Source organism: Sturnira hondurensis, unplaced genomic scaffold (genome assembly GCF_014824575.4).
Source record: "Sturnira hondurensis isolate 20B ecotype Veracruz unplaced genomic scaffold, ASM1482457v3 Scaffold0007487, whole genome shotgun sequence".
Lineage (NCBI taxonomy): Eukaryota > Metazoa > Chordata > Mammalia > Chiroptera > Phyllostomidae > Sturnira > Sturnira hondurensis.
This window is the reverse complement of record NW_028080118.1, coordinates 416,909-430,955: the sequence shown is the minus strand read 5'-3', so window position 1 is coordinate 430,955 and position 14,047 is coordinate 416,909. Positions and strand designations below refer to the sequence as shown.

The following is a 14,047-nucleotide window of genomic DNA, read 5'->3' as shown; positions in this document are numbered from 1 at the left end:
ATTTATGAAACCCATTCTGACTGGTGTAAAGTGGTATCATATTGTGGTTTTAATTTGCATCTCTCTGATAACTAGTGATATCAAGCATCTTTTCATGTGTCTCTGGATCCTCTGTATGTCCTCCTTGGAGAAATGTTTGTTCAAGTCCTTTGCCCATTTTTTAATCGGGTTGCTTGTCTTCTTTGAGTGGAGTCAAGTGAGTTCTTTGTATATTTTGGAGATTAAACCTTTGTCTGAGGTGTCATTGGCAAATATGTTTTCCCATACAGTTGCTTCTCTTTGTATCTTGATACTGTTTTCCTTAGCCATGCAGAAGCTTTTAATTTTGATGAGATCCCATTTGTTTATTCTTTCCTTTATATCCCTTGCTCTAGGGGACATATCAGTAAAAATATTGCTGCATGGATATCTGAGATTTTCTTGCCAATGCTCTCCTCTAGGGCTTTAATGGTTTCCCAGCTTATATTTAAGTCTTTTATCCACCTTGCATTTATTTTGGTGTATGGTGTAAGTTGGTGCTCAAGTTTTAGTTTTTGCATGTAGCTGTCCAGTTCTCCTAAAATTTGTAATTTTGATATAGTCCAATTTAACATTTTTAAACAAGTCACATATTTAGTGTCACATTTAGAACTTTTGAACTAATATTAATCCTGAAGCTTTTTCCCATTAAAATAATTTTATTGTATTTAGTTTTAGATTTATACTTATATTCCATTTTGAGTTAATTTTTTGTATAAGGTATGAGGTTTAGTTTGAACTTCATTTTTGTTGCCTATAAATGTCTGATTACTCCAGCACAATTTAAAAAAAAGACTGTCCTTCCTCTGTTGAATTACTTGTGCAATTTCACTTAGCATAATAACCTCCAGGTCCATCCATGCTGAAGGATTTCCTTATGTCTTTGTTGTAGCACAGACTTTGGAATGGTTGTATAATCTCTGAAATTGTAGTTCATCTAGTCCTAATTTTTATCGAAATTAGGCATTTCTCCCAGGCATTTAAAATATGATTTTTGTGATGTATGTGAATTTAGTTAGTTATTATAGTAGGAATATTTACTTGCTGTGATTTATTATGTTCTACCCAGCCACAGAAGATGGGTGATTATTTTTATTTATTTATTTTCTTAAATTTTTATTTATTTTTTAAAAGATTTCATTCATTTATCTTTAGAGGGGAAGGGAAGAAGAGAGGGAGAGAAATACTAATGTATGGTGGCATGTCGTGGTTCCCCTGCTGGGACCTGGCCTGCAACCCAGGCATGTGCCCTGATTGGGAATCAAACCATAATCCCTTAGTTTGCAGGCCTGCACTCAATCCCCTGAGCTACACCAGCCAGGGCAGCTGTGTGATTATTTTTAAATGTCTTTTTCATTTTTTAAAATTTATTTACTTATTTTTTAAGTACAGTATTCTGTCTATGACTCCCATCCCACCCCACCCCCCATGCTCCTCCCTCCCTCCCATTTCTACCCTTCTCAGTTGTTGTCCATGTATCCTTTATATATGTTCCTCTAAATCCCTCCCCTATTTCCCCTGAAGTTCCCTCCCTTCTGGTCACTGTCATCCTGTTCTCTATTTCAGTGTCTTTGGTTATATTTTGCTTGCTTATTTGTTTTGTTGTTTAGCTTCCTGTTAAAGATGAGATCATATGGCATTTGTCCTTCAACACCTAACTTATTTCACTCAGCATAATACTTTCCAGTTCCATCCATGCTGTTGCAAAAGGTAGGAGCTTGTTCTTTCTTTCTGCTGCATACAATTCCATTGTGTATATGTACCATAGTTTTTTTGATCCATTCATTTACTGATGGGCACCTAGTTTGCTTCCAACTCTTGGCTATTGTAAATTGTGCTGCTATGAACATTGGGGTGCATAGGTTCTTTGGGATTGGTGTTTTAGGGTTCTTAGGATATAATCTTAGCAGTGAAATTGCTGGGTCAAAGGGCAGGTCCAATTTTAGTTTTCTGAGAAAATTCCATACTGTTTTCCATAATGGTTGTACCAGTCTACAATCACACCAACAGTGGACCAGACTCCCCTTTTCCTCATTTGTTGTTTATTGCTTTGTTTATGAGAGCCATTCAGACTGGTGTAAAGTGGTATCTCATTGTGGTTTTAATTTGCATGTCTTTGATAGCAGGCGATATTGAGCATCTCTTCATGTGTCTCTGGATCCTCTGTATGTCCTCCTTGCAGAAGTGTCTGTTCAAGTCCTTTGCCCATTTTTTAATTGGGTTAGTTGTCTTCTTAGAGTGAAGTTGTGTGAGTCCTTTGTATATTTTGGAGATTAAAACTTTGTCTGAGGTATCATTGACAAATATGTTTTCCCATACACTTGGTTGTCTTTTTATTTTCATGCTGTTTTCTTTAGCTGCGCAGAAGCTTTTTATTTTGATGAGATCCCATTTGTTTATTCTTTCCTTTATGTCTCTTGTACTAGGGGACATATCAGTAAAAATGTTGCTGCATGGAATATCTGATATTTCCCTGCCAATGTCCTCCTCTAGGACTTTAATGGTGTCACGGCTTATATTTAAGTCTTTTATCCACCTTGCATTTATTTTGGTGTATGATGTAAGTTGGTGCTCGAGTTTCATTTTTTTGCATGTAGCTCTCCAGTTCTCCCAACACCATTTGTTGAAGAGGCTATCTTTACCCCATTTTATGTTACTGCCCCCTTTGTCAAATATTAATTGACTATAGAGAGTTGGGTTTATTTCTGGGTTCTCTGTTCTGTTCCTTTGGCTTATGTGCCTGTTTTTATGCCAGTACCAGGCTGTTTTGATTACAGCGGCCTTGTAATACAGTTTGATATCAGGTATTGTGATCCTTCCTACTTTGTTCTTCTTTCTCAACATTGCAGCTGGTATTTGGCGTCAGTTATGGTTTCATATACATTTTTGAAGTGTTGGTTCTATGTCTGTGAAATATGCCATTGGCACTTTAATAGGTATTGCATTGAATCTGTAAATGGCTTTGGGTAGTATGGACATTTTGATGATGTTAATTCTTCCAATCCATGAACATGGTATATGTTTCCATTTGTCTGTGTCTTGCTTGATTTCTTTCTTCAGTGTTGTGTAGTTTTCTGCATACAAGTCTTTTACCTCCTTGGATAGATTTATTCCCAGATATTTTATTTTTGTTTTTGCTATATCGAATGGGATTTTTTTCTTGATTTCTGCTTCTGCTGATTCATTGTTAGAATATAAAAATGCCTTTGATTTCTAGATATTGAATTTGTAACCCGCTGTTTTGCCAAATTCACTTATTAGTTTGAGCAGTTTTTTGGTAGAGTCTATAGGATTTTCCATGTACACTATCATGTCATCTGCAAACAATGCCAGTTTTGTTTCCTCCTTTCCAATTTCAATGCCTTTTATTTCCTTTTCTTGCCTGATTGCTGAGACTAAAACTTCCAATACTATATTGAAAAGAAGTGGTGAAAGTGGACAACCTTGTCTTGTTCTTGATCTTAGTGGAAAATATTTTACTTTTGTCTATTGAGTATGATGTTGGCTGTAGGTCTCTCATATATGGCCTTTATTATATTGAGGAATGCTCCCTCTATTCCCACTTTGCTGAGTACCTTTATCATAAATGGGTGTTGTACCTTATCACAAGCTTTTTCTGCATCTAGTGATATGATCATGTGGTTTTTCTTTGCTTTTGTTTATGTGGTGTATTACATTTACTGATTTGTGGATATTGAACCATCCTTGCATCCCTGGGATGAATCCCACTTGGTCGTGGTGTATGATCTTTTTGATGTATTGTTGGATGCGATTTGCCAATATTTTATTGAGGATTTTAGCATCTATGTTCATCAGCGATATTGGCCTATAGTTTTCTTTCTTTGTTGTGTCTTTATCTGGTTTTGGAATTAGGATGATGCTGACTTCATAAAAAGAGTTTGAGAGTTTCCCATCATTTTGGATTTTTTGGAAGAGTCTGTGAAGAATGGGGGTTAGCTCTTCCTTAAAAGCTTTGTAGAATTCTCCTGTGAAACCATCTGGTCTAGGGCTTTTGTGTCATGGGAGTTTTTTGATCACAGCTTCAATTTCATCTGCTGTTTTTGGTCTGTTCAGGCTTTGTACTTCTTCTTCATTGAGTTTTGGAAGATTATATTTTTCTAGAAATTTGTCCTTTTCACCTAGGTTTTCAAATTTCTTGGCATACAGTTCTTCATAGTAATTTCTTACAATCCCTTCTATTTCTGTGGTATCAGTTGTAATTTCTCCTCTTTCATTTCTGATTGTGTTTATTTGTGTCCTCTCTCTTCTTTTCTTAATGAGCCTACTTAAAGGCTTGTCTATTTTGTTTATCTTTTCAAAAACCCAACTCTTGGATTCATTGATCCTTAGAATTGTGCTTTTAGTCTCTATGTCATTTAATTCTGCTCTGATCTTGGTTATTTCCTTCCTTCTACTTGGTCTGGGCTGTCTTTGTTGTTGTTCTTCCAGTTCTTGCAGGTGTAGGGTTAGGTTATTTGTTTGAAATGTTTCTATCTTTTTTAGATAGGCCTGTATTGCTATGAACTTCCCTCTCAGGACTGCCTTCACTGTGTCCCATAAGTTTTGGGTTGTTGTGAGTTCATTTTCATTTCTTTCCATAAACTTTTTCATTTCTTCCCTAATTTCAATCTTGACCCATTCATTGTTTAATAGCATACCATTCAGTCTCCATGATTTGGGGTGTTTGGTTTTTCTTTCTTTGGGGGTGGTTTCTAATTTCAGTCCCTTGTGGACAGAGAAAATGCTTGGTATGATTTCAATTTTCTTGAATTTGCTGAGGCTCGTTTTGTGTCCTATCATGTGTTCTATCTTTGAAAATGTTCCATGTGCATTTGAAAAGAATATGTATTTAGCTTCTTTGGGATGAAGATCTCTATATATATCAGTCAAGTCCATTTCATCTAGAGTGTTGTTTAGTGCAGCTATATCTTTGTTGACATTTTGTATGGAAGATCTGTCCATTTTTGACAGTGGGGTGTTGCAATCCCCTACTATAATTGTGTTGCTGTCAATATCTTCCTTGAAGTCTTGTAGGATTTTTCTGATATATTTGGGTGCTCCTATGTTGGGTGCATATATATTTATGATGTTAATGTGTTCTTGGTGGATTCTTCCCTTGATTATTATGAAGTGACCTTCTGGGTCTCTCTTTATGGCCCTTTTTTTGAAATCTATTTTGTCTGATATGAGAATTGCTACCCTGGGGTTTTTTTCTTGTCCGTTTGCTTGGAAATTTTGTTTCTAGCCTTTCAGTTTTTGTCTGTGATGGTCTTTTGACCTGAGGTGGGTCTCTTGTAGGCAGCATATGTGTCGGTCATGCTTTCTTATCCATTCAGCTATTCTATGTCTTTTGATTGGAGCATTTAATCCATTTACATTTACGGTTATTATTGATAGGTACTTACTCATTGCTATTTTTGTACCAGAGTTCCTCTCTGTCTCTCTCTTTTCCTTCCTTTCCTTAAAGCAGTCCTTTTAGTATTTTTTGTAGAGCTGGTTTGGTGGAGGCATATTCTTTCAGACTTCTTTTGTGTTGGAAACTCTTTATTTGGCTTTCTGTCTTGATTGAGAGCCTTGCTAGCTAAAGTAGCCTTGGTTGCAGGCCTCTGTTTCTCATTACTTGGAATATTTCTTGCCATTCTCTTCTTGCTTGGAGTGTTTCCATTGAGAAGTGTTTCCCAGTCAGTAGTTAACCTGACTGGGGCTCCCTTGTATGTTACTTCCTTTCCCCCCCTTGCTGCCTTTAAGATTCTCTCTTTGTCTTGCAATTTTTCCATTTTAATGATGATGTGTCTTGAAGTGGGCCTCTTTGGGTTCTTCTTGAATGGGACTCTCTTGTGATTCCTGGATTCGCATAACTTTTTCTCTCATCAAATTTGGGAAATTTTCTGTTATTACTCTTTCAAGTAGGTTTTCTATCCCTTTTTCTTCTTCTTCTCCTTCTGGTATATCTATTATTTGGATATTATTACGTTTCATACTGTCTCGCATTTCTCTTAATCCCTCTTCATTCTTTCTGAGCCTCTTTTCCCTTTCTTGCTCTTTCTGGAAGATTCTTTCTACTGTGTCCTCCTACTTGCTGATCTGATCTTCTGCCTCATCAATCCTACTTTTCATTCCTTCTACTGTGTTGTTCAGTTCCGAAATTGTATTCTTCATTTCCTCTTGGCCTTTGCTGATAGTTTCTATTTCCTTTTTCATGTTGGTATAGTTTTTGGAGAGGTCATTGTAGCTCCCCTCTTGTTTCTAGTAGCTCCCCTCTAGTTTCTGGTAGCTCATTGTGAGCTCTTTGAATTTCCTGATAACTAGTGCTTTGAATTCAATATCTGACAGCTGACTTCCCTCTCTTTCATCTGACGTTATTTCTGAGACTTCCACCTTTTCTTTCATTTGGGCATTGTTTCTTTGTCTTCCCATTATTCACAAGACTCTTCTTGTTAACTTTAGCTTCTTAAATTGATCTGTTCTGACTCCCTGGGTTTTTGGTGTGAACTTCTGTGGTAGAATACCTGTGAAATTCAGTGGTGCAGTCTCCTGCAGGTATCTTGATGTTCTCTGCTTCCATCCACTCCTTTCTTTGTGTGTGTGTGATCAGTTGGAGGGGGAGGCAAAATGGTTTATGACAGCAGGAGAGTACTTTATGTTATTTACAGTCATAGCCGGTAGAGAAGAGATAGAAGATCTTTAGGCTATATATAGTGTTAACTGTAATCTTCAACCGAATATGTCACTTTTAAGAAAGGATAGACCAAAGATAAGTCTCTTGTTGTTGAGAGAAGGCTTGTGAGTTGTATCTAGAAAGCAGTGAGGTTGCAGGTGGTCACATTTTGAGGTAAGGTGAGAGTAAAGAATAGTAAATAGACATAGTGTGTGAGCAAGTAGAGTTAATCACTACAGTAATAGAATTCAGGAACCTGTAAAGTGGGCTAAGACCTGAGAGATGTGTTGTGGAGTATTTACAGTGGTATAGAAAGCAACAGACAAACAAACAAGCAAACAAACACAAAAAAGGGCAGGAGAAGTGAGGAAAAAGCAATAAGTTTGGGATGAAAGGAAGGAAGACTAAAACAGGAAAAAAGAAAGTAGAGGGAAAGTACTGAATGATACAGCAACAATAAAATTAAGAAATATATATGATTACTGAAAAAAAAAAGGTAAAAAAACAGGTTAAAAAAAACACCCCCCCCAATACCTCCCTTGTTGGTTTCAAACTGTCCAATCCGGTTTTTCTGGTTTCAGCCGGACCCCTCTGTGGGTGAGTTGTAGGCCCAGGCGCACACCCGTGCGCCAGCCAATCTACCAGACTATGGTGCGGGCATCCGCCCACCCGACAGGCTGCCTGGGCCCCACGGGATCTGGTACTGGTCCTTCCCAGTCCTGTGGCTGGGTGAGAAGCAAGTCAAGCTGCCTTCTCAGGAGAACACCTCAGTCCACTTTCCAATAAAAACTTCTCCAGAAAGCATGCCTCTCAGCCCAGCCCAATCCCCAACCCGACTGGTTAGGACAATGCTCCTCTCAAATTTCCCGGGCTGGCAGGCTGGGGGGCTGGCAACCACAGAGATCCCAACTGAACATGGCCCCCTGTCCTTGCCACCCTCCCTGCAAACCCAGGCAGACAGGTCTCTGCCACCCAGCCCCGCCTACATGGGGGAGGGAGGGAGCCAGCTCTCTTCCAAGGACCCCACATCCGGCCCAAGTCTCCACTGTGTGCCAGGCTCCCGCTGAGTCCTCAGTGGCAGACACCCTCGATGCTGGCCACAGAGGGATGCCTCTATACCCCTAACTCGGTGGCAGCGTTGGCTCCGAGGCCATTAAGGGCTGGCCGGGGCAGCTGGCCCCGCGGCTGCCACTTTTGTCCTTACTCACAGGTGCCGGGTCCCGATGAGTCCTCTGTGGCAGACGCCCCTATGCTGGGTGCAGATGGAAGACTCTGGGACCCAACTGCTGAGGCAGCAGCAGCTCTAAGGTCTTTATGCATCCACCAAGGGCCGCCGGTCCTGCCTCCGCCACCCTTGACTTTACTCAGGGGTGCCAGGCTCCCCATGAGTCCTCCGTAGCAGACACCCCTGTTTCTGGGTGAAGATGGAAGCCTCTGGGCCCCGACTGCTGAGGCAGCAGCACCTCCAAGGTCTATACCGGCTGGCTGAGGGCTGCCAGCCTGGCTTCCTCTGTTCTTACTTGTGTCCTTGAGACCCTACCGACCTGTAGCTATCTGGTCCGTCACTATCTCTGGTCTCTTATTTTCATAAATGCTAGCAAATTGTTGGTTGGGGAATTGATTGTGCTGTTCCTCAGTAGATCTGCCAGGATTTTCTCCCAGGAGTACAAGAACTGGAGTCGCTCCGACCTACTCCGCCACCATTTTCCCGGAAGCTTAAATGTATTTTTCTTAAACTTGGTTGTAACCTACCTGAAGGTAGGAACATTGTCTGCTGTGTTTATTTTGGGCTGTCTGATATTTAGAGGTCATTGTGAAGAAACTAATGAATAAATGAGTGAAATTATGTCTAAATTGCTGGTCACATTGTAGGCACTTGATAAAATAAGTAGTACTTTTCTTTCATCTTTGATTTCTGTCAACTGTGTATCATAGTAGTGTGGAAGCTAATATTTGTACCTATTATCAGTAATTTTGCTGCCGAATAAAGAAAGGAAGAGAAATCATCGGGGAAGCCTACAGAGCTGGCATGTTGAGGTACAACTGGCTGACCTACTTATACAGGTTTACTGGATGGAGCTCAGTCTTATAACTGACAGCATAAAGATTTGACTTTTTTTTTTTCATTTTATAGTTTTGAGATTTAGATTGCACTAGTGGATGATTTGTGAAGTAAACCCTCTCATAGTTCAGCTGCAGAAACATGTTAAGTTGTACTTAATCTCTTTATGAATTCTAACTGGAGGGTGCCATGATAATCACTTGGCATACTTTCTGTGTAAGAATCTGCAAATGAGGAAAGGAGCTCATGGAAAATGAGGCACAATTGTATAGCACATTGTGACTACATGAATAAAAGGGAACAGAGAGGATGCCATTCTACCTAAGTTAGGTATTAAGGTTTTTCACATATAAGAAAATAATGCTATGTAAGTAGCTGACTTTTAATACATATCTCTGATTCTTATAAAGGTAGTTGCTGACCCCCTGCATTCTAGAATCAAGAGCCATGTTGGTAGGATGTAGGTAATTATAAGTCAGCCAGACATTCTGGTTATCAATTGTTATGACACAAATTGAGGGTAAAGAATTTATACTTGATAATTTTTCAAAAAAGATGTTCTAAGAAAAATGCATTGAATTGCCTGAAATTCTTAAATTATTGTTGACGAAGTTGTGACATTTTTAGAAGAGAAGCATCATATTGCCTCCAAAGATAATACATCATAGCAGGTGAAACACAAGAGGAATTTTTGAGTGTTTCAACACAAAAATGTTCTTTTGATTTTTTAAGTATATTTTATTGATTATGCCATTATAGTTGTTCTAATTCCCCCCTTCATTCCCCTCCACCCTGCACACCCCTCCCCCACCATTCTCCCCCTTTAGTTTATGTCCACATGTCTCAAGTTCTTTAGATTCTATATTTCCCACACTATTCTTGCCCTCCCCCTGTCTATTTTCTACCTACTGTCTATGCTACTTATTCTCTGTACCTTCTTCCCTCTTCTCCTCCTCCCACTCTCCTATTGCTAACCCTCCATGTGATCTCCATTTCTATGATTCTGCTCCTGATCTAGCTGTCCTCTTAGTTTGCTTTTGTTTTAAGTGTGGTTGTTAATAACTGTGAGTTTGCTGTCCTTTCACTGTTCATATTTTTCATCTTCTTTTTCTTAGAGAAGTCCCTTTAACATTTCATACAATAAGGGCTTGGTGATGATGAACTCCTTGAATTTGATCTTATCTGAGAGGCACTTTATCTGTCCTTCCATTCTAAATGAAAGTTTTTCTGGATAGAGCAGTCTTGCATGTAGGTCTTTGGCTTTCATGACTTGGAATACTTCTTTCCAGCCCCTTGTTGCCTGTAAGGTCTCTTTTGAGAAATCCACTGACAGTCTGATGGGAACTCCTTTGTAGGTGATTGTCCCCTTGTCTCTTGCTGCTTCTAGGATCCTCTCCTTCATTTTAATCTTGGGTAATGTAATGATGATGTGCCTTGGTGTGTTCCTTCTTGGGTCCAACTTCTTTGGGACTCTCTGAGCTTCCTGGACTTCCTGGCAGTCTATTTCCTTTACCAGATTGGGGAAGTTCTCCTTTATTATTTGTTCAAATAAGTTTTCCACTTGTTCTTTCACTTCCCCTTCTGGTACCCCTATAATTCGGATGTTGGAATGTTTAAAGATGTCCTGGAGGTTCCTAAGCCTCTCCTCATTTTTTTTTTGAATTCTTGTTTCTTCATATTTTTCTGTTTGGTCATTTCTTCCTTCCTTGTGGTCCACCCCCTTGATTTGAGTCCCAGTTTCCTTTCCATAACTGTTGGTTTCCTGTGTATTTCCCTTCATTTCAATTAGTTGAGCCTTCATTTGTTCCTCGAATTTGTGACTAAAATCAACCAGTTCTGTGAGCATCCTGAACACCAGTATTTTGAACTGTGCATCTGATAGGTTGCCTATTTTCTGGTCACTTAAAGTTATTGGCTCCAGGGCTTTGAGTTCTTTTTGAGCCATGTTTTGGTCTGTTTGCACCTGTTACATATGAGGAGCATAGCCCTAGGTGTTCACCAGGGCAGGGCAACTCAGTCGCTGGGTTGTGATGCTGTATGTGGGGGTGGGGCCAGAGAGGGGCAATGGTGGTCCCCTCTGCTGCTTCCCACCACTGGGGCCTGCACGGTCTGTCTCACTGCTCACTCCTTGGCTGGTTTATCAGCATCTAAATGTGTGACCTTGGACAGGCAGTCAGCCTGCCACCTTGCGCCCTCACTGGGTCCGCCTGTTGCTACCCCACACCTGGGATCCACCCACAGCTGCCTGCATGCCTGAGTCAGGAGATCTTTCTTGCCCGACCCTGCTCTGCTGCTGGCTCCGCCCCTCTTACTGGTCCGGCTGAATGGTTCGTTGTTGTTGGACTTCCATATAGTTCAATTCTCTGTGTTTTCCCTGTGTTTTTGTTACTGAAACTTTGTTGACTTTAAACTTGTTTGTGAGAGCAGACACAGTGTTTCCACCTATACCTCCATTTTGGTGGAAGTACTTTCTTTTGATTTTTAAAGCATTTTATTTTCTTTGGGAGCCAAATGTTTCTACATTTAAACAGTTCATTTGCTCTCCCATCTTGGGAATCAAGTAGAAACAGGTTCCTTCTAGTTTTTCAAGTATTAAATACTTTGGCTTATATGTGGGCAGCATTTTAAAATTGACAGAGCCTACTCCCATTCATTTTCATATTTGGATCTCACAGCAACCATTTGAGATAGGCAGGGAAAAGGGTGATTGTCTTGTAGGTATGGAAACCAAGACTCTTAAAAACTGGCTAGTGTTCTTGCCTTTATCTCATTCTGCTGTAACACAAGCTGAATTGATGTTTGACCCAGCTTAGTTATTTTTTGTTCAGCCATCTCAATGACCCCAATTTTACTTTTAATAGACAAAAATGAGTAAGTAAATTTTTGAATTCTTACTGGATCAAAAGACCTATTTTTTTTCAAATATTTAATTAGATCTTTACATAGTAACTTACCTTGAACTCTGCTTTCATCTGAGAAATTCTGTCATGGCACAATATGTCTGGGAAGAAAAATATGAAAAGGCAAAAAAAATGCAGGTTGAGATGAAGTGCCTGATTTTTATTTTTTGAGGGGAAGATAGCTTTTCTACTCAAATGGCAGAAATAAGTGGTAAGAAAGGCAGGACTTCACTGTAGAATAGGCAAACATGATTTTAATTTGTTAATAAACCACATTTTGTTCCCGTAGCATTTATCATTTTCCTTCTATTGAGTCTACTATGTTTTTCTATTGATGATGAAGTACCAGATAAAAAATAATCAGACTTGGTAATTCTGTTTATAGCTATAACTGATTATAGCCATTTTATGTAGCACAATGAAAAAAAATTAGCTTGGGGTTGGATGAATCTGCCTTTTTATGGCTTATTGGATTGTCAATAATACTTCATCATAACTTTGCAAGTTATTTTTATAAAACTTTAGGCCTGAAAAATTGGCCTTGGCTTTGATGGGGCCCCAGGGGCTGGGAGCATGTCTGCTTAGTTACCTCATCTCCTTTTCTGTCTCTATTGCTTCAAAGGTTTTGTCTCCTTCTCTCTCTATGTCTCTCTCTCTCTCTCTTACACACACACACACACACACACACACACACACACTTTCCCCCTACAAATCGTAAATAGTTGGCTGGACTTAACATTCTAATAAATGTAGAGTTACTTTAATACATTTATCTCATTCTTCTGAATTGACCAGTTGCCTTGGAATTTTAATGTATTCAAAGAATGTTTAGCGAGGGTTCATGCGTTAGCACATGCTCACTGTTCAGAATGGGTGGTGACAGCCATGGCTGGCGATGGCGACAGTGATGGCAAGCCCACCCCACTTAACCACAAACTGACTAACTGCCACGGTGAGCCTTTACTGATTGGGGTCAGCGGGGACAAGGCCAGCGGCAAGCCCTTCTTTTGTCTAAAGGTTGTGCAACTTCTGCAGCAGAGCAAAGTGGAGTGCCAACAGAAGCAGGCAGTCATCCTGAGGCAGGACAACTTCTACCAAATCCTCACTTCAGAGTAGAAGACCGAAGCCATGAAAAGTCAGTTCAATTTCCATCACCCAGATGCCTTTGACAATGAACTCATTCTCAAAACTCTCAAAAAAAAATCACCAAAGGGCAAACCGTGCAGATTCCGGTGTACAACTTTGTGTCCCATTCCCAGAAGGAGGAGACAGTCACTGTCTACCCTGCAGAAGCGGTCCTGTTTGAAGGCAGTTTGGCCTTCTACTCCCAGGAAATGCGAGACCTGTTCCAGTTGAAGATCTCCCTGAACTCGGATGTGGACACCTGGCTCTCCCGTATAGTATTAAGAGATGTCAGTGAAAGAGCGCAGGACCTGGAGGAGATTTTATCTCAATATCTTACATTCACCAAATGTGCCTTTGAGGAATTCTGCTTGCCAACAAAGAAATACATGGATGTGATAATTCCTAGAGGGGTAGACAGTCCAGTGGCCATCAACCTCATCATGCAGCACATCCAGGACATCCTGAATGGAGGGCTTTCTAAGCAGAAGACCAATCATTATCTCAACAGCTACATCACTGAACGCAAGAACCAGCCCTCGGAGTCCAGCATCTGGCTGCACTCACTGTGTCTGCCTCCAACTAACCACTCCAAGAGATGGAAGGAGGCAGCAGGGGACTCTGGTTTTCTCTACACACAGTTTCCTATGACACTGTGTATTTAAGAAAACAGTATGTAGATGAAACGCCCTTAATCTTGAAACAGAAGTTGACCCTGAGCCTACATGATGAACTGTGCCAACTGTTACTGGTGATTATGAAGCCAATGTGTAACCAGTTATATATACATTAATATTTATGAAGCACCCACTATGTGCTATGTACTGTTCTAGGGCTTAGGGGTAAAGCAGAGAAGAAGACAGGAATAAATCTCTGACCTCACAGAATATACATTCAAGTGTTAAAAGAGACAAAATTAAACAATAAATGAAATTGTGCTATATGTTATTTATGTACTCTATGTCATTGTTATGGAGTAAAACAAAGGAATGTGGGGGGACAAGGAGTGCTCCTGGGTAAATGGGAGACAGCGCCATTTAGGATTGTGTGGTAAGGGAAGGCCTCACTGAGAGGGAACCCTTTCAGTGAAGACTTGAAGGAGTTCAAGGAATGATACATGCAGGTACCTGGGGAAGACAACAGGCCAAGTGGAGGGAGAACATCAAGTGCAGAGTCCCTGAGATAGACCTATGTGTAGCCAAGTCTGTGAAATGTCAGATGTTTGGAGCTGAGTAAAGGAGGCAGAGAATGGTAGAAGACAAAGTCATAGGTCACGTGGAAGAGCAG

At 40.2% G+C, this 14,047-nt stretch overlaps 1 pseudogene; it reads left to right on the top strand.

Annotated features, from left to right (window-relative positions):
* Nucleotides 1-12,523: 12,523 nt before the first annotated feature.
* On the top strand, nt 12,524-13,425 carry LOC118991395 (uridine-cytidine kinase 2-like; annotated as a pseudogene).
* The last annotated feature ends 622 nt before the right edge of the window (nt 13,426-14,047 follow it).